The sequence below is a fragment of the Colossoma macropomum genome, unplaced genomic scaffold (assembly GCF_904425465.1).
Source record: "Colossoma macropomum unplaced genomic scaffold, Colossoma_macropomum, whole genome shotgun sequence".
Lineage (NCBI taxonomy): Eukaryota > Metazoa > Chordata > Actinopteri > Characiformes > Serrasalmidae > Colossoma > Colossoma macropomum.
The window spans coordinates 5,666,446-5,687,562 of record NW_023494787.1 but is presented as its reverse complement, the minus strand read 5'-3'; the positions used below and the strand labels follow the sequence as shown (position 1 = coordinate 5,687,562).

General features: G+C 40.2%; 1 protein-coding gene across 5 annotated transcripts in view; it reads right to left on the bottom strand.

Moving 5' to 3' along the window:
* Positions 1 to 19,763, bottom strand: part of ptp4a3a (protein tyrosine phosphatase 4A3a) — a 45,754-nt gene extending 25,991 nt beyond the window's left edge. For 2 of the 5 annotated variants that reach the window (XM_036565951.1, XM_036565952.1), the window contains exon 1: positions 19,656 to 19,763. The gene's annotated coding sequence lies outside the window, so the exon portion shown is untranslated. The other 3 variants (XM_036565953.1, XM_036565954.1, XM_036565955.1) reach the window with 3 other exon arrangements.
* Between the last annotated feature and the right edge of the window lie 1,354 nt (positions 19,764 to 21,117).

The following is a 21,117-nucleotide window of genomic DNA, read 5'->3' as shown; positions in this document are numbered from 1 at the left end:
CACTGCTGTGTCTGATCCACTCGTACTTTGTGTTTATATATAAACACAAAGAATAATGCATGTAAATAATCATGTCCACCAGGGTGTTTCTTACAGTAGCAGAGGACAGTGAGCTGATTTGGACTGTATGATCTTAAACTTACATTTGTACCGCTTTTGTTGCCCGTCTTCATTTTTTAGGGTCTACTCATCATTTCAGACATTATTCTTGGACGCAGTTATTTGCAGCAAGTATTTTTCTCAACAGTTTAGGCGACAGACATAATATGAGTTCACGAACTCCTCATGGCTTCTATGGTTTAATGGCACCTTTTAGCGGTGACCACAAAGGTGGTCATAAACAAGCCCAGCGAGAGCCCAAAGCTGCCCCTGTTCAGCGCAGACAGGGCTGAGACCATTTCCAGCAGAGTCTTTCACAAACACCTTACAGTGATGAGGCGTGTGGACCTGCTGCTCCGTCTGGGGCCACCTGCACAACAAAAATAGGCCAAGCAGCTGCCTTGTGATGCATTTAGCCCGAGCGGAGCCAGACGGCTGGATATGAGGTAGAGTTGGGGGGGTTGTTTTCAAGTGCGTCTAGCTTAGTGAAGTTTGTTTGAAAGACTAACTGCCATACTGAGCCATGGAAAATCTGTAATTAAATCTTGACCCACGAAGCTGCTCGTCTGGAAAAGGCAGCATCATCAAATCTGTTGGAAAATGTGAGATGAATTTCACTTGTAGCCATGATATCAAAAACAGCAGGATGAATTAGAAGCTACTACAACTCGCATCAAAGAAATTAAACGAGTTAACCCCCTACTGCACGCATTAGGAGAGAATATATTTAAAATGTTCATCTTTCTTGAATAAATGGACCTGATTATTTATTTTAAACGTTTTTTGAATTTAATAGTGTGCAAAGGCTCTTATAGGGTATGTTGCCTTGAGGCAACATTGTGCTATTCCACTTTCACACAAATGTTGCTTCTAGGCAAAACATATTTCTGCAAATTATCATAACAAAAATGATACTGAATATTAAAAGAGGTTTAAAAATCTCTTCCCTTTGTTGACGTATAATGTTATTGTAAAGTGAGGAAAATGGGTTTGTTGCCCTGAGGCAACATTGTGCAGTAGAGGGTCAACTGTGCCTTTAATGCATATTGTAAACACTGCAAATAGTCATACAGCACATACATATTTCAATATAAACATAATTTTATTTTATTTTATTTAGTATGAATAGTCACTGTCCATTTTATCAGCTCCACTGACCATATAGGACCACTTTGTAGTTCTACAGTTACAGACTGTCGTCCATCTGTTTCTCTGCATACTTTGTTAGCCCCCTTTTACCCTGTTCTTCAGTGGTCAGGACCCCCATGGACCCTCACAGAGCAGGTACTATTTGGGTGGTGGATCACCCAGTGACACTGATGTAGTGGTGGTGTGTTAGTGTGTGTTGTGCTGGTCTGAGTGGATCAGACACAGCAGTGCTGCTGGAGTTTTTAAACACCTCAATTTCGCTGCTGGACTGAGAACCAAAATTCTCAAATTTTTATCAAAATTTCTCAAATTTTCATGACTGTTTATCACCGATAATTGCTTACATTTTACAGCTTCCTACAAATGATGAGATCTATAAAAATCATATTAGAATTGTTTTATACATTTATCTCCAATGAATGCAATAATAGAACTAAAATAGAGTTTATCACTGCATTATTTGAACAGTAAACCCAAACGTTTGAACAGCAATGTAAATAAATCTCTCTTTTATGGTATATAGTGGTGCAATTGTGTTATTTTTGAAGTTTTCAATATACGTGACCTAATAAATGACCTAATAATTAGTTTCATATGCATGTATAACTGATGGTCAGCCACACTGTGTCCTAGACAAGCTTCCCCATGAGGTACAATAAAGTATATTAAATTCATTTGCAGACAGAGCTCAGCACTAAATGCCATCATGAACCAGACTTGTGTCTCTGATCTGGTACACAGTGTTCAATACTGGAGAATTTATGAAAGCAGTGAAAACCAGACGTCCCACTCGGCATAATGACGCTAGTCTTTTCTCCGACAGCCAGTGGATCAGTGTCTGGATAAGCGGTTGTGGCCCAGCGTGCTGAAGAACGGGACACTTAATGCGGCGCAGCAGCTGAACACTTTCCCCCCTCAGGGTGCAAATCTGTCACACCACGCCCACAACCGCCCCCCCCATATAACTGATGGCCTCCCAGGAATTTCAAAGGCATGAAAATACTACAGCCGTACATATGAGCTCTGCCTACGTGTGGCTTTTCACGACGGTGGTGCTGAAGAGGACAGGTAGCTAATACAGGTTCGCATGGAATTCATTCTGAATCACGCAGCATTGTAAATAGTGTGAGGGGCACAGAGCCTTTTAAAAGAAAATGGTATTTTTAGGTGCTTTGGACCAAAATCAGTTCCATTTGATGGCTAGTGGAACAAAACTCATACAAGTTTTACTTTTCTATATAAATACTACACAAGGCACTAAACTTTTGCCCTTAGTCTCAGCATTAATACCTTTAATATCACGGAATTGGAAAGGGACCAACACTGTTGTCAAAAGAGGAATGCAGAAAAATGTCAGCTCTGACATTTTCAAATGACAGAACTTGAGAACTTTTTGTAAACAAAGGACTAAAGCATTTCAGGGGCCTCTCTCACAAAAGTTTAACTGATACAGGGTTTCAACCTGTCAAAATATGTTCAAAATATCAATATCAACGTTAATAAATTCACTTTTACACTGAGCATGTACGATACTGTATTCGAATCCACAGAATACACTGTAGAGCATCCAATGCATGGTAAATGTATAATAAAAGCTATAACAGTTTAGCTCTTTATTTATTATTATTTGCATTAAGGATGCACCAATACCACTTTTCCGCTTTGGCAGACTACGCAAACTCACAAAGCGGGTCGGGAGTGCTGAGAACTATGAGTCAGGAGCTTCGTGAAACGGGTTTCTATGGCCGAGCAGCTGCACACAACCCTAAAATCGCTATGCTCAATGCCAAGTGTCGGCTGGACTGGTGTAAAGCACGCCACCACTGGACTCTGAAGTAGTGCAAATGATGAATCACGCTTCACTATCTGTCAGTCTGATGGACGAATCTGGGTCTGGAGGATGCCAGGAGAACACCACCTACGGGAATGTTCAGTGCCAACAGTAAAGTTTGGTGGAGGAGGGATGGTGAGCTGGGGCTGTTTTTCAGGGTTTGGGCCCCTTAATTCCAGTGAATTCCCACATACAAAGACATTTATATGCTTCCAACTTTATCGTAACAGTTTGGGAAAGGCCCTTTCCTTTTCCAGTATGACTGTGCCTCTGTGATCCATAAACACTTCAAGCGCTGAAACTTTAATCTGGTCGAGTGCAAACAGCATTTCAAGGAAATGGCCACGTGATGAACCCAGAGAGCCCCCATGGTTCCTGCAGTGACATTCCTCAGTGATAGCTACCAGTCAGCAGCTGAAGAGGTGCTCTGAGCAGCAAAACAGGAAGAGGCCAGCAACATACACGCCTCAGGCCAGAGCGTAACATGTACACATGCCAGAGGTTAAAGTTAAAAACTACTCGATCAGTCTTTAATGAAAGCATCTCACGAGGAAGACGTCACCAACGTACCTTAGTTCTTTACCTACACAGTGCGATTCTGTTAACCTTCTCATTTCAAACGTCCAGTACACTGGACTTTTTTGGTCTGCAGTTCTAGCTCCATAAAAGCAGCTATGCCCCCACACTCATTTTTACAGGTTTCTACAGAACTCTGTCTTTGTATTAGTGGATCATTTTAATGTTTTTATTTTTATCTTGTCATAAACAAAAGCAAATATGGCAGCTGGCGAGACTCCCACCACTCCCACGACCAAATGAAACAGTTTCTAAATTATCTTGTATTTATTTCAGAAATGTTTTTGTGAAGTTAAAAAAGGAATTTGTACATATTTATTTCTACATACACAAATTTTGAGATCAATTTTAAACGTGCAGTAATCTAAACATTTGGACTGAATTGTGTTTTGATCAGTATAACAGACTTATGCATTACAAAATGCAGTCGTCCATTTTTGTTTACATTGTTAAAAGCAGAACCTTATGTTTACTTAGGAGTGACAGATGATGATGTTCTATGAAAATATTGTTTTTAGTGATTTCAGTGATGGATTTCACTGTCCAGTATACTAGACATCAAAATCAGACACATTTAACAGAAAGTTAACATATTTATTCTAACCAAGATAACAGAAAAAAAGAAATCAGTTTATTTCTGTCAACATCACTGGGCTATTGTATAAAATGTACGTAATAAGTGTAATATTACTACAAATTAGGGATGCATCAGAACTGATTCTGGTATTGGGTATCAGCTCAATACCGCGCTCATTCACTCATACTCGACCTCATTAAAATGCACCAATACCTGCTGATACCGTGTGACGCAAGCTGAGTGTTCGCTGCCACACTGATGAACAAACGACTCAGGCTGCCAGTGAAGCTCTGCTCACACAGTTACACGTTACTCCCTGGCAGTTGGACACAGTCACTGGTCACTTTAAACATTCTGCCTTGGCAAATTCCCACCAGGAATATACGCTGTGCTTTTGGCATGTTTTGTAAACACACACAATCACAACCACCTCCTCAGTACAGGTGGAGACATGTAGGCTAGCAAAACAGAGGCGAAAAAGTCAACGTTTGCTACCAGAGTCCATCTATGCCGACTTTACTGTTTGAATAGAACTGTGAGCCACAAACATTAATATGATGATTTTTTTTGTAAAACAGGCTGTAAAGAGTCCAAACTGTCCAACCCGTGTTCAACACTGCCTGCTTAGCTTCAGTGCACAATGTCAGCAAAGCTGCTCAGTTTCTTAGCATGTTTACTGAGTATTCAGGAGCGCAGCGTGTTATTTAGAATGAAACAGATTTATTAATAGTTGTCCATAGACAGAGCTGTCTGCATCATTTCATACAGTGAGAGTATATAAATCGTAGGTTTTATCCGTATACGACAGTCTATTCAAACGTACAGTGAGAGTCACCAAAGAACAAGATTTCAGGCTTTAGAGGACATTCAACTACTGCTCAACCAGCCACACAAAAGACTGAAAAGACCAACTTCACAAGTAAGTCCCTCGGACAAGTTAGCTTTGGATGTAATTCATGCGGTCACAGTGCTACAGAGACTGCTGCTGAAAGAGACAGATGAGGATCAAAACTATGAAATGTACTTTACTTACAGGTGTACAGAAGCACTTTTCTGATGTGGAACAAAACCTGCTAATCTCCAGCAACGCTACTCGATCAAAGTTCAAACTAGATGAAAACTAATGTAGCATAGCTAGCTAATGCACTTCTTAAAATCAGCTAGATTTTAACTGTTACGGTACACTGCACACATTTACACTAACAACTTCTTTCTAAATAGGTTATTCATTACGGTACAGGAAAATACTAAAAAATGAACTTGTACTTCTTGTTCTGGGAAAAAAAAAGTATCGATGCATCACTAATATAAATTTATGTAATACATAATACAGCTTACATAATGACTTTTTGTAATATAGCTAATGTAATGACTGATTATGCATCGATAACACGGACTGTTTCAACAATCTGTTCATTTCAGATATAGTAAAATCAGTGTGCTTTGTGTTAAATGCTCTTTTTTTATTATTATGACATGTTAAGTTATTTTCATAGCCAGCTTAATTTTAGGAGCCATTCATGCGGAAGCCCAGGTGGCTCCAAGAGTCCAGAAACTTTTTCATGCAACTGCACATACAGTAAACACAGAAAAGGTCCAGTGCCTGCTTTGTGTCTTGTGTCAATAATTATAAATATTTTTATTTTTCCAAAAACTCTTACATAATAAACTTCCAACTCTAATGACGCAGGATTTACTGCTAACGTTACTGTTAATGTTAAGCTTAGTTCAGGCTAACCCTGGATTGTTCCACTGGCTCACGACAGTGGATCACCTTTTACCAGAATACATCACAGTGAAAAGTCGTGCTGCACATCTAAGCTGTTAAATTCAGGATTTTGGATCATAAACAGCTCTTGGACCAAATCGCCTTTTCAACAAATGTCAAAAGTGAATGTCATCATAAGGCAAGTGGTTGCATTTGTTAAATTTAGGGAAGCTGAAACAGGAGACCTCTTAGTCAGTGACTCTGAGCTTCGTGAGACAAGCCCCAGATTCTTATCTACACAAGAATAAACCTTAATATGCTTGAAATGCTGGCTACTGTGGTGCACAGTAAGCTTTTTTCCTACCAGGTGCACAACAAACAACTGTTATGAGAAGTTTACAAATTCTCAGATCTCATTGTGTACAGTCTGAAATTAATCAGGTCAAACAGGACAGCTGTTTAACTCAAACATAACATCAGCTCAAGCGCACCGTGCGGCCTCGTCAGCAACAATCTCCCGTTTCTGAAGCACATGGCAAAATTTCACAGTAGGCCATAATGCAGTTCCAACACACAGAGTGGATCTGAGGTGAAAAACAAAAACACTTCATGCGGAACACCTCAAAAACACAAACCTCCATATTATCCCAGCAAAATATGGCCCAACAAATCCCCAAACAACTCATTATGAGCTTTATGAGCAATTTACGAGCCGTTAGCGCGCCAGACGCCTACCTTTAGCCGAGCTGAGTCAGCGAAACGCCGGCCGAGGTGGAGAGAAACTACCCTGAGGTGTTTTGACTCATTGTGTTTTGTAACCCGCAGGATCGCTCAGCTGTGAAGTGTAACACAGGATGTTGGGGTGGTAGAACAGGTGTCGTTCCCTGACAAACACCAGGGGACTGCCTGTTTGTCTTTGATTCAACAAAAGTCGCGGACCGCTAACCTCCGTTTGCATCCTCCACTTGTGAAAACATGCGGCGGCTGAAGCCGAATAACCTGGCCTCCCTCTGAACCACGAAGAGCAGGAACCGCCATTCTGACAGCATTCAGAAAAGGTCAGGAATGCCCAAATTTGGCAGAGCCATGACGGGGAACAACACAACACAGGAAATCCCTTATCCTGTCTCCTAAGTGTCCACATGCACAAAGCAAAGCCTTGAGCAAAGTCTGAAGAAGACAACATGGTGTCAATGAACAGTCAGAAAGGAGCAGGATTGGAAAATATTAATGGGAATAAACATTTATGTATTGTTATATTTTGAAGAGGCAATATTCACAATAGTCCACTTTTACTGCTTTTATAGAAAACTTACCTGCTAAAACATAAAAACATAAGACACAATCTTTAGAAGAAACACCATCAGCGCTTATTGGTAACGTTGTGCATCGTTCTGTTGTCGGTATCTTGCTCATTTTAGCAGTTCTGGGTCTAAGTTGAATTTCTCAATGACAAAAATCGGTGGGGCTTCCAAAAAAACTGCTGCTATCCGACTCGGTGGTAAACAAAGCTTCCAAACGCGATAAATTTTGTCCTGTGTAAATCTTCTCTGCACACTTAAAAGTACTTGCCTCAAACTCTATTAAACTTCAGCACTGTTATTATATAACACCAGCTACTTCACATGTTCTCTACTACAGCCAAAACAACACCCACACTTGACGAGGCTTGCTACTTTGTTTTGGGGTATTTCTGTGTAGTTGCCCATCTTAAATCAGTTCAGTGGACAGCAGTGTTAGCTTACATGTAGCAAAATTCTTATTTCGACTCCTTCCTGACCACGAAATCAGAAGATCCAGAGATTCAGTGGGAAAATGCATGTAGGACAAAACTTAGTTTAGGAACCTATTTTGTTTACCACAGAGCACAACAGCAGAAATTTAATTGTTATGTGAGAGAATTCAAATGGGCATTACGCTAAGGTACGCAGACTGATAAATCAATGTGATCGGTTATTAATCTCAGTGTTACTGAGCTCTGCTAAAGCCTGAGTAGACTGATAAATCAATGTGATGATCAGTTATTAATCTCAGTGTTACTGAGCTCTGCTAAAGCCTGAGTAGACTGATAAATCAATGTGATCGGTTATTAATCTCAGTGTTACTGAGCTCTGCTAAAGCCTGAGTAGACTGATAAATCAATGTGATCGGTTATTAATCTCAGTGTTACTGAGCTCTGCTAAAGCCTGAGTAGACTGATAAATCAATGTGATCAGTTATTAATCTCAGTGTTACTGAGCTCTGCTAAAGCCTGAGTAGACTGATAAATCAATGTGATCAGTTATTAATCTCAGTGTTACTGAGCTCTGCTAAAGCCTGAGTAGACTGATAAATCAATGTGATCAGTTATTAATCTCAGTGTTACTGAGCTCTGCTAAAGCCTGAGTAGACTGATAAATCAATGTGATGATCAGTTATTAATCTCAGTGTTACTGAGCTCTGCTAAAGCCTGAGTAGACTGATAAATCAATGTGATCAGTTATCAGTCTCAGTGTTACTGAGCTCTGCTAAAGCCCGAGTAGACTGATAAATCAATGATGATCAGTGATGATCAGTTATGTTACTGAGCTCCTTTGAGGGGTAAGCTTAGCAGAGTGTGTATTGGACTCGTTTGTTTCATGGCATGACATCACAAACCTGTCATTAACTGGAAAAATATATATCAACCCTTTTCATAGTTGAACTTGCAAGACTGTGTTATTGTAATGTACAAGTCACTAACTGCATGAGACAGTTCTGCTCAGGGGACTGTAGAAGCAGCAGAGATCAAGGCAGAAAAAAATGTTTTGCATTTCAGATCATCATTCAAATCATAAGCAAATTTACAGCAAGTACAAATTAAAACAGCAGTTTTTTTCTAATGTGCCTTATACAGATGCGTTCTGAATACATGACCGTCTGTTTTGTATCAGAACACATTACTGAATACATTTAGGACAGTGTATACAGTGCTCAGTCACCCTTTTACTAAGTCTGATCATCTCTTATTGAGTCAGAAATAAAAATGCTCAGACACATGATGTGCGAACAGAACCCAAGGCTGGACTGCTAAACTGATTCATCACAGCAAGCTGGAATAACTTTTCTCTCTGTTGCCTCACTTCAAGCGGCCTAGATGATAAAACACCACATCCCCAGACCTAACACATACTAGATAACTGTATTCCTGTTTTTTTCACTTTTTGGTGGGGCTTGCCCTGCTTCTGCAGCTGGCAGATTTCAAACGACACACTAATGTTATTCTGATGTCAGAGGGTTTCCTGTATGAGACTCGCAGCTGGACCATCAGTCTTGTGGAAAAAAAATAAGAGGAAAGATAACAGTTTGGGTAGTTGGGGTTGTTTAATTCATCAGAGACACTCAGAACACCCACATTTACAGCCCCTTCTAGAGTGGTCTACACAGTGTTGCCATTTTATTAGGCATTTTGTTGGTTTACAGCTAAAGTCTGGAGCCCGTTTGTTGCTGCACAGTTATCAGCTGCCCCCTACCTCATTCATAAGAGAGAGACCACCAATGGACCACTGCTGACCAGGATGACAGTGAGTGAAACTGACATGGTAATGGTTGTTGCACTGGTACAACTGTATTAGGCAATGTGTACCAAAGGTAAACGCGTCCAACGCGTGTTTCAGACGTACTGCTCCTGCATGACCATTATAGCTCGCACACACTGGCCATTCACACATACAGCCGTAGTGCTGAGAAGTGGTGCAGCTAGAGAGCTCTATGGACGTCTTTTTTCTAAATAGACAGTCAAATCAATCACTTCAATAAAAATATAAAAAAGTATGAAAACATTCTGACTCGTGATTGGGCAATCGCTGGACCAAAGGGAAATCGGAATGCAACAAGGAATGTTTAATTATCAGGCTAGACTGTCATGAATTAATTTGCTTTTTTAAAAATTGTTTTCTGTTTCATTTTTATTCATTTTAACAAATTGTTTTTTTTTTTTTCCAAAAGCAAACGACTCCTCACCTACACGTACAACACAAGCCCCAAAACACCGCTATACCAGAAACACTGATACCAACACCCCACACTCCACCGCATTGCTACCATGTCAGCATCACTGTTGTGCTCAGAGTGGACCAGCACCCAAATTATATCTAGACAAGAGTGCTTCTGTGCTCAGAAACTGACCAGTGATGAAGAGGGGTGCTGATAAACTGTGCAGACTGTACTTGTCACTAGGGTGGTACCCTGAAGGGTCCATGTCAGTACCTTTAGTCAGGGAACATAACTGAACCATAATCCACTGAAATGATATGTTCTAAGCTGTACTGACTCCACACACCCCGTCTCGCCTCCAGGCTTTTATTTTACTGTTCTGTTTTAAAACATTCGGTTATGAAAAGGTACAAATACAAACTTTTCACCTGGAGAAACTTATTTAAGGTTCACAATCAGACCTTAAAACCACTGTTGTACCTCTAAGGACACATTTTAACTGTGTGTACCTTGATGAACGTAAAAGTACCCACACAGTGCCTTTACTTAACAGCGTACAGTCTGTAATTATAAATTCTCTCCTCTTAATCTCTGGTGCCGCTCTCCTCATTCAAACTCAACCCACCACTGAAAGCCATGAATCAAATTTTCACCATGTCTTCATTCGATTAATGACCTAGAATGCTGGTGTGAAGGAATCAGGCTGAGAAAGTCTCTTTGGGAGCTTGAAAGGAAGGTCAAGCATGAAATACGTAATTGGTGACACAAATGACGAATCTCAAAACTCTCTCTGTAATGAAACGCCTCAACCGGCCACGCAAACAACCGCGGTAAAGTCTGGACCCTTTTAACATTCTGCAATGTGACAAGCATCAGAGGGACTCGCGCTGCCCTCCTGCCCAAAACCTCCCGAGCTCAAGTGGAGAGAAAAGTCCAGGCACAGAAGAGCCCGAAAAGGTCAGACAGATCTAAATATGGTCCTTACAGTCTCTGGGCTGTAGTTTAATGGCTTAATTCCACAATACGCCCACTCCTCCACCAGAACTGTGGCCCTGTTCAGGCTGAGGGCTTCTCTTAATTCTCCACCCCTCCGACGTTTGTGTGAGTGCATGTACTAAAAATGGTCATGATTCATTTTTTTAACAGAGCCATTTTCCAACCTCTTCTTATCCCTTACAATTAAACATACTGGTTTTGTTGCTGTTCCTTTGAAACTGATGTATGTAAATGAGCTCTGTTCTGATTGGCTGCCCTGTATTGAGCCCTGAAAAGCAGTCCAAGCTGTGCAAACTTTAGAGCACATTTTATATTTTACGTTTCATTTTTTTTTTAAATATGTTAAGCTCAGCAAATAAACAGAAATTGTGCAGTAAAGGTTGGCAGATAAATACAATGTTGACATTTGTTGCCAGCAAAAACATGTTTTGACTGGAAAGCAACAAAATATTTAGCTTTCAAATGTTTGCATACAACTGTACTTTTGGTAAAATATTCTGAGTAAAAGTCCAGCATCTGACCTCTATTTTTACTTGAGAACAAATACAAAGTACCTGTTTGTGAGACCATCAAGTCTCAGAGGTAAAAGTCCTTTTAGTTACTGTACATCCTGAATATTTCGATGAACAGGTTTTATTTTGGAGACCTGTGTGACTCCAGAACTACCAGCTCAGTGTCTCTCGTCTGCAGTCATGGAGGTCTACTGAAAGGAACTCGCACTCCTTCTCGAGTAGAAACAGACAGAATATCTGTATAGTTACTCAAGCAGTATTTTACTAAGAGTACTTCCACTTTTACTCAGGTACAGAAGTACTGTACTCCATCCACTTTTGCGTTACATACATTTCAAAGCAGAGGTAATCTGATTTTCCATGATACGGGCCCTTTAACTTTCCCTGCTCTTTCCTTTAATTCCCAGGCCTACGTCATAACAGGCTCGAGCAGCCATCCATGGGCCTCAACTAGATTAATTAAAGCAGGGCGCTTCATGAAATGGGAGCAATAATCTGCTCTGGAATGGAAAAAAGAAGCATGACAATACGAGGCTGATGTTGCAACAATTTTCAGAGAAATCCCATTTCCAGCCTAAGACTGTTATACATGCTGGGATTGCTTTCCTTTGTGTGAGGATAGAATAAAGGGCTCTTCTTCAGCTTGTCCTCGGTCCTCCGCTACCTCATCCCAAAAAAGCACCCGCTGATCCTGCTTTATTAAAACATACATCAAGGCATTCATTACACTGGAGCAGCAGCAAAGAATGGAGCATGGCAACCTGTACATGAGGAACACTGTCTGCATGGGGTTAATGCTGTGGAGTCGTCAGAGTTTCTGACTCATTCTATGGAAACGTCCATTTTTGCGTCCCTAACATTTACAGATATATTATACTTTTAAAAAAAAAAAAACATGTTAGGGTTACAATTTATTTATATTTTAAAATAAAACAAGTTATTTTAACAGTTACACCTTCTTGAGCCTCAATTTAGCAATATTGGTTTGTAGATCAATTATCTAGAATTCCAAGCACCACAGAAGAGCTCGTCCCCATAGTCATGTGTGAAGGCTGAGGCCATATTTTGAGGTAAAAAAACATGTTTTACTGCTATTTTAACTGCAATAATCTATACATGACTATGAACTATATGAATTAAATGACAAAGAAAACAAATGGCAAATAAATATTGTAAAATATATAATGAAAGTTCCCCAGGAGTCGTGTCACTGGTGTTACCGCATAACAAAAATCTCTTTTTTTGAAATTAAAACCACACTGATGACATTACAACTTCCTTTTACCTGTTTTCTGAGGATCTATGAAGAAAAGCTCATGGTGAGTCCACTGAGTCTTTCAGTTATCAGAGATTTTCTCATTTAGCTCATGATTTCATATGAAGCTTTTAGCTGAAGTCACTGGTGTGACCGACTTTATTCTGAGGTAATTGTGGAAAAATAGAATACAGGTGGATTAAATTACATATTTTAGTGGATCTTCCATGACTGACAACATGTGGTTTGATGTTCTGTAGCAACCATTTTCTAAAATGCATTGTTCATTAAAAATGTCTCTGGTGTTTCCTTTCTTATGTGTAACACCAATGACTCCTATGGAGAGATAGAAAAGTGGACATTTCTATAGAATGACATTTATACAGACCTAAACTAAATGTCACTAACTAGCTAACAGAGCAATCTCGCTATATTTCACAACATTCTTATTAACTACAGCAACAGAACACATTAAAGGCTGACCTGCTCAACAGATTGCTAACAAGCGACAGGCTGTAGCAGTGATATTTAGAAACAGGCTTTCAGTTCAAATCTTAAAGCACTAAAGACTGAAATCTACAACATTTATAACATCTAAATGTCTGTTAAAAGCTTCTACTCTCAGTGTTTAAGCTGTAATATGCAAAATGGAGCGCTGCAGAAAAGGTACGTTTAGGATAGGGGTGCCCATAGTTTTGTGGCTTGAGATCTACTTTTTCCAATAGACAGGTCATTGTAATCAAAAAAAATAATTAAAAAAATAAATAAATAAAAAAGGTTGGCCTTAGGGCTGGGCGATATGCCCAAAAATGTCACCGCGAAAAAAAAAATCATATTAGTTGATATCGATACATATCGCAATAAATGTCAAATCATTATTTCGTTCAAGTTTGAAGGCTGATCTCTGCTCCTGAGTGGTTAATTGTGGATTTAAACTGTCCTTTATAGTCAGAACATGACAAACACTCGCCAAACAGTGGAACATCTCACAAATCTGTCATGGGACAGCGAGAGAAAGTTTCTGGAGAGTTTTTATCAGCTGGAAAAAAGCACGGCCGCAATTTTGTGATATTCATAATGTAAGAAAGAAAACATTATTTTTTAGCTGCCTTGTTACAAGTGCTAAACTGCTTAGTTTGTCAACAACGTCAGGTTAGTACGAACAGCAAACGTTAGCTGGCTCGGGACGTCAGTGATGGATCACACTGCCTTACTGCCATCACAGAGCATGTCACAGCATTCAGACACCAGCAGAGGACTGGATTCCTCTATTGTATCGCAGTAGTTTGAGGGATGAACTGCAGTATATCTGACGCTCGCTGTGTAAAAGGTTTAACTGCAGTGTGATTCTCTCACACCAAACAGAGTCCTCCTTTTAGGTACGTTTAACTGAAATCAGTGCTTTTTTGTCTTGTTGTAATTACAGTAACTTCAGTTCGCCATATTGTGCGAGTGACAAAGTGCTGCTTCAAGTTAGCCAGCTGCTAAAAACAGCTAGCCTGGGAAGCTAGCGTTCTCCCACTCTCCAATACCACACATAAAACATCACATCCTCAGTTTACTTTCGTTTAAAATCAGTGCAGTGCTCTTTCACAGTTGCTGCTTGGGAATGCACCAATACTAAAATATGACTGAGCGCTGTAACAGCGCTGTAGTTGTGAGGAGCAGACGTGATTTAACGCTGCTAAAGCTGGTTAGGATGTTAGTAAAGAGGTGAGTTCACTGTAGGACAGTACAGTTACACCACTGACCTCGTCACTCAGACTCAGTCACAGGAGAACAGATCGCCGGTCGCTCCACTCAGACAGGGAATATATAACCCCACATTTCAGATGTTGCTAAAGCATATTTGGCGACTCATTTCACTTCTTTAACCCCCCCAGTCATGTAAAACTCGCCCAGAAGTGCGCCCTCTCCTGGCAATAGCAGAGTAGTGTTGCTTTCCTTGCAGCAGAAAACGCCACCAGGGCTGTCGCTGAGCGTGGAAGTGTGAGAATGGTCTATTATATCAAACATTAACCGAACATTTATTATATTTCTATAGAGGAAAGTTATATCGCGATAATTATCGTTTTATCGCACAGCCTCAATTGTGATATTGTATTTTTGCCATATCGCTCACCTCTACATTACCCAAAAATAAGTTCCAACCCCCAACCACCTATCTGGGAGAGAAGACGTTCCTCCTTGATACTATGATCCCATTAAGTCTCAGTTCAGAAGGAGAATGAGTTATGATTTCCATCCAACACTAATTATATCAAATAAGAACAACTGCTCCAAGTAATTTTCAACTTTCAACAAAAATGAAACTAAATAAATACATTTAAAAACAAAAGATAAACACCACAGTGCCCTTTCACGTTGTTCCTTCATCAAACGAGCTGCTCTGGCCTTTATGTAGTGTAACGCTACCTGCAGGACTCAGCCAGCGGAAAGCGTGGAGGGGTAAACAGCCCTAGTGAGTAAAAGTAGACCAGAGCAGACTGACATTTAATGTCACTCTGTGCAGTCATAAAGCGCTCAGTCTGAGGATCCCCTGCTGGGTAAAACAACACCATCAGCGAGCTCAGTGGGCAACCGTTATGACATTAACCACTGGTGCATGTGTGCTTTACAAGTAGGCTACAGAAAACAAATACAGGCCAATTATCTTGTAGAGATATAGGTCAAATATGATTTCACATAATTGACTGATGCTGATTTCTGATGGGAAACTGGTTCAAAACCACAATTAAATCTCTCTAAAATATGGAAAAAAAATCTAAGTTGTCTTTTACAAACACTGACACTTTGGAGAAACAAGTCCAAATTCATGCATGAGGTTTGGTCCCATAAAAACCTGACTCAGTCAGGAATAACAGATCACAAAGAGGCAACTCTCACTCACTTAAGACTTTCTAGCTTTGACTCACCCAAACCTCAGCACTTTCATACAATCTGAGCAATCTGACTATGTTATTGTGATGGATTATGTGATAATACATATTCATAGGTATATGATGGGTCTTGTGAGTACTTCTAGAAGTCTATAAAACCTTTAAAGCACAGATTTTGACCAATGAGAGCCTATAAACAACAACAACAACAACAACAACAACAACAACAACCTGTTTATAGTAACTCACTGTACTCAGGGTTTTTGGGTGGCACTACTGTATTGCTCGTGCACTTATTATGATACTTCAAGACACTTTCTTGATACATGACCTGCATCATGATATTGCATTTTTCTGAGGTTCCAAGACTTGAAACCACGCTGGGCAAAGATGCTGTTTTCTCGCACTCTCGATTTTATTGAATAAATAAAAGACAAAGCGCTTCTATATGTATTTTTTTTTCCAATACTAACATGTAAACACGGCATTAACCTGCTCCACTGCTTCTCCTGATAGTTGGTTCCTATCGGCTACTTACCTAGTCAGTGTAGTAGCAGGCGACTGGATACGGGCCCTTTAACGCTTGCTAGCTGCCTGTCAACCTGCAATAAGTGGCCACTAAAATAAAATTAAGGCTATGCAATACACAATTAAATGCAATTAAACAGGGCTAAAGATGCTCTCTGTGAAATGAAACACGCAGTTCAGTCAGTGTTCTTTAAGTACTTATAATATCCACAACATGTTATTTGTCACTGCAATAAATGCTGCCATATTGCCCACCACTAATTTCCAATCTCAGAAAAACTAAGTATCACCAACACAAAGCCTTTTGACCTTTCCTTCTCTAAAAACACATCTACTGGACCTCCTCAAATTGCCCCATCTATTGGAAATCACGGGAAAAAGCGGATGAATGCACGTATCTTACAGTAAAACTCCCAAAACCCAACAGCGTGTGGCTAACAACTGTTTATCTGCAGCCAATTATGTGCCCAAAACTGCTTTGAGGGTCAATTGCTTTGCGATGCCCATCGATCTGGGCTCAGGCTTCAAAGCCACTGACGGCAGGCTGTTTATTTACGCTCATTCTGCGAAGGACGATAAGCATTACACACGAGAGAAGAGGACGGATGCCCCAAAACCACAGAGGAAAAGGAAGAAAAGGTCTTCAGGCTGGTGCAGTTTCAGCCAAGCTTCTGACTGTGGCCTTAATGGCACAGGATGAGACAAGGGTCACTGTTACTCAAGCCTTTAGACCCCGGTGGCCTTTTACACTGCCAGCTTTGGCAATGTGGAGCAGCAGGCCCGCTTCCTTCTATGGATGAACTATTTGATGAGGAGGGCAAGCTTTTAGTTCACATTAAGTCGGGCTGCACAATACAGATGAAATAACAAAACAATTCTGATACGCCTTTTGATACATTAAATACATCATGACATAAGGTTAAGCTTGTAATGCAGAGATAAAAAGACAGAAATTCTACATAATTCAATGGTTAAGATGTAAACAAAGTCATTCAGAGTGGTTTGACGCTCTAGAGAAACTGATTCAGAACAGCTCACAGTGGTGGCGATAGGAACCAGACGTCCACTCTCACAGAAAGTTATTACATGAAATTGTTTTGCGATGGTTTTGAGAAGGTTTTGACCTAAAACATTTTTTTAAATACAGTTAAAACAAAAAAAGAAAACTTTTTTTTCCGATTCATCACTATTTTACCATCATCAACATTCCATATAAACCTTAGAAGACTCGTGTAGGTTCACTGGTGGGTTTGGATAGTAAACAAAATGGCTATATTTGTGTTGTAGTCATGGTGACCCCTGGTTCCTATCACCACCACTGTAAAGACATCTAAATCGGTAAGTTTCTCTACAATTAACCATTTTAGATTAAACCACTCTGAAAGACTTTAGATCTCAACCACTGAATTATGCAGATTTTTTAAAAAATTGGATAGAAACTGCCTGTTAACTGATTGCAAAGGGTGGAGCCCTTTCTCTGCTTATACTATGTGCGTGTGGTCAAGCTTATTTGAGTGCAGCCCAGGGCAAAGAACGATCCCAAGAAATTTCACAAAACGGGGAGCCCCACAGCCAACCCCCTGACCGCACCCTGACCGCAATAAGAACCATGGAGTGACATCTTAAGAGTTTCTGGACGTCACTGGGAGTGCAGAAACAGCTCCTTCTGGCACGGGGACAGGGGGTCATGTGGAAGTATTTATTTGAGGCTCGGGACCCTCTTGGGGAAAGCTCCGTAGAATTCTCGGTCCTGAGAATCCACTGGTCTTTTTCTCACCGCATGTGGGATCAGTGCCGAGAGTGGGCGAACTAACTAGTGGCGAAGGCAAATCTTTTTTGAAAAGCTAATAAAAGGAGGCCGAGAACATCACATGGCTAAAACAAAGTGAACAGATCTCTCCCATGGTTGCACTGTTGGTGAAAAAACGAAACATTTGATATGTTCCTGCTGAGAACTTCATGGGTTAACTCCCGCAGGCTCTGTGTTGTCCTTTGTCCAATAGCTCTCCCTCCATTGGCGCTCCTACAGCTGGGCTGTGTGATTGACTTGCTTCTCCACTGGAGGAGCCCAAAGAGCTTGAAGGGAAATTCCTCCAATTTTTCTACTTTCTACATAATTGAAGGGTTGAGACGTTAACAGAGTCATTCGGAGTAGTTTGGTGTGAAACGCTCCGTTCTAGAGAAACTTACCAAGTCAGAAGTGTTCCCAGTGGTGGTGATAGGAACCAGACGTCTGAAGAGTTTAACATTTAATGCCTCTTCAAGCTCCCTTACAGAAAGATATTACATACAATAGTTAGATATATCGCTGTGGTCGGAAGAAGTCTAGAAAACGGTAACTTTACAGGAGAAGGAAAAAACCTACTTTACTTTTAATGTAAGTCAATGGAACCAGACATTTTTCCACGTCATTTCGGGTCGTTTCTTTTAGTCAGTTCATCATGAAATTTACATAAACTGGAAAGGGCAGCAGGTTTTTTTTCAAATTATGTCACAAACTGAAAAACGTCAAAAATGGAGAGGTCTTCTTCCGACAACAGCGATACGCTGCCTGATGTATGACAATGTTTATGCTAGTTTTTTTATCCATTTATCTTAATCCATTCATGGTGCGGGGGTTCGTCTAGGCGCTGCGAGGCAAAATAGTCCACAAAGAAAACTAACTTTTTCAGACTTTCCACTATTTTACCATCATCAACGTTCCATATAAAAACTCAGAACATGCATGTAGGTTCACTGGTGGTTTTGTGTAGTAAATAAAATGGCTATATTTGTGGTGTAGACATCGCAAACCCTCCTGGTTCCCATCACCACCACTGTTAATAAATCTGAATCTCTACAATGAGCCATTTCACACCAAACCACTCTGAATGACTCTGTTTACATCTGAAGGACTGAACTGTCCAGAAAATTTTCAAAGCTGGTGGTATTCCCCTTTAACAAATAATGAATAGGTGAGCAGTTTTTGTCAGACACATGATTCAAATCTCTCCATGGCTTCTAGGGTGGGGAAGGTTGTGAGGCTACCAGCTTATCTAACCATGTCATGCTCCAAACGTGTGTGTGAAGAAGGAAAAATGGACCATTAGCTGCTCCATAAGGCTTTGGGGTCTGCTGGCCTCCTGTGGAGGATGAAGCTCGCCGTTTTCTGCCATGTATGTGCTGGCTGGCTTAAACCGGCCATGCAATACCAGAGCGGCAGGACAGCTTACACAAGGCTCGCCTTGGCTTCCTATTCTCCAGCTTCTTGTTCGAATTTTCCCGTTCCACCTTAAATGGCGCCAGAATGTAACCACTGCACCATTTAAGGTGGAACGAGAACATTCGAATAAGAAGCTGACTTCAGCTTCGTATCAAGAACAGACATTTGAGCTGCAGTTAAGACCCCAAATAGGACGCCATTCACTGGAAGTGTGAATTATAACCCCCATCTCCCATTTATAGGTCAAATACCTGATGGAACAGCCGGCTGCCGCGCGCCCTTTCACGTGCGTGGTGAGCACAAAAAAAGCCCTGAACACTCCCTGCGCGTTCCCGAAGACGCTCTACGTGCCACATACTCCAACATACACGCTATAAGCCGCTACTCACCCTTAGGACGTTTCCAGAAAACAGCCTGCAGAGTCGGCGCCGCACAAAAAAATCACAAAACCTCTCTGTCCACGTGAGAGCGGCGTCTTTCTTCTTTCTCTCCTTCGCCCCGCCCACGCCATTGCGTCACAATCGCATCAGAGGCGCGTCATAGAAGGGAGATGATTTTGGAGGGAAAAAAACAATGAGTTCTTCTTTATGGTTAAAAACAATGCAAGTTATATATGCGTAATATATACACACGTAAATATATATAAACAAAACGAAACAAAAACAAGGAACAAAACCTCGTATCTCCATTTTTGTTGTTTTTCAGTTTTTGGCATAATTTGAAACTGTCTGTCGCCCTTTATATTGTGTGTAAATTTCATTATGAATGAACCAAAAGAAACGGCACAAAATGACTTGGAAAAATGTCTGGTTCTATTGAGTTTAAAAGTCAGCTAAATTAACGTTTAATTAAAAAAAGTCAATAAAAAAATTAAATAAAAGTCAATTAAAGACATTAAAAGTAAAGTATGTTTTTTCTTTCTCCTGTAAAGTTACTATTTTGGAAACACAAGGTTTTGTTCCAACAGCAGCGATGTGTACACACATATATATATATATATATATATATATATATATATATATATATATATATATATATATATATATGCATAACAGTATGCATGGGTGGGTGAATAAATAGTTAAGTGGATGGATGGAAGTACGGGCAGATTTGGGTGAAGTACTGATTGATGTGTAAATAGATGGATAGGTGGATGGATGAGTAAATAGGTCAACTGATGTGTGTATATATATATGAGAACTTCGGCAACTTTCGGATTAAATAAGTCTATTGGCTGAAAAAACTTGTCACAGTGATTTTTTTTTCAAAAACACCTTTTATTTATTTTTTATGTAATGTCCTTTATAGTGGACAACAGGACGTTGGATAGTAATTATGTTTGTGTCCTTTTTCTTGTTTCCTATGCTGCATCAGACCAAACCCAGCTGCAACATAAACAACAACTTCAAAACCCTTATCACAAGTGCTGATCATCAATGTACAGCTCAAAGTAAATCCAGGGCCCCCAGTCAGTACAACTTTGGGTGTCATTTAGCAGCAAACTGTTCCATGTAGGGATGAATCTTAGGTGTAAATGGAGAGGGAAGAGAATGAAGTTATTTTACATTTTTTAAATTTTTAAATGTGCAATTATATAAAAGGAGATTTTCTAATAAATTAGGAAATGAAATAAAGCTCAGATCCCGAGCCTAAATGCTGGCGTACACTTATTCCAGTTGTCCATTTAGCAGTAAGAGTAATACTTAAAATGCTGGCGGTACAAAAAAATGAGGACCAAAAAGAAAAACTAGATACAGTAAAATCACAGTAATGTGTTTAACTGCTCAGCTTACGTGTTGTTGCTTCTGACCCTAAGAGGGGTGAGATCATCCTTCAATTTTCTCTGCCTCA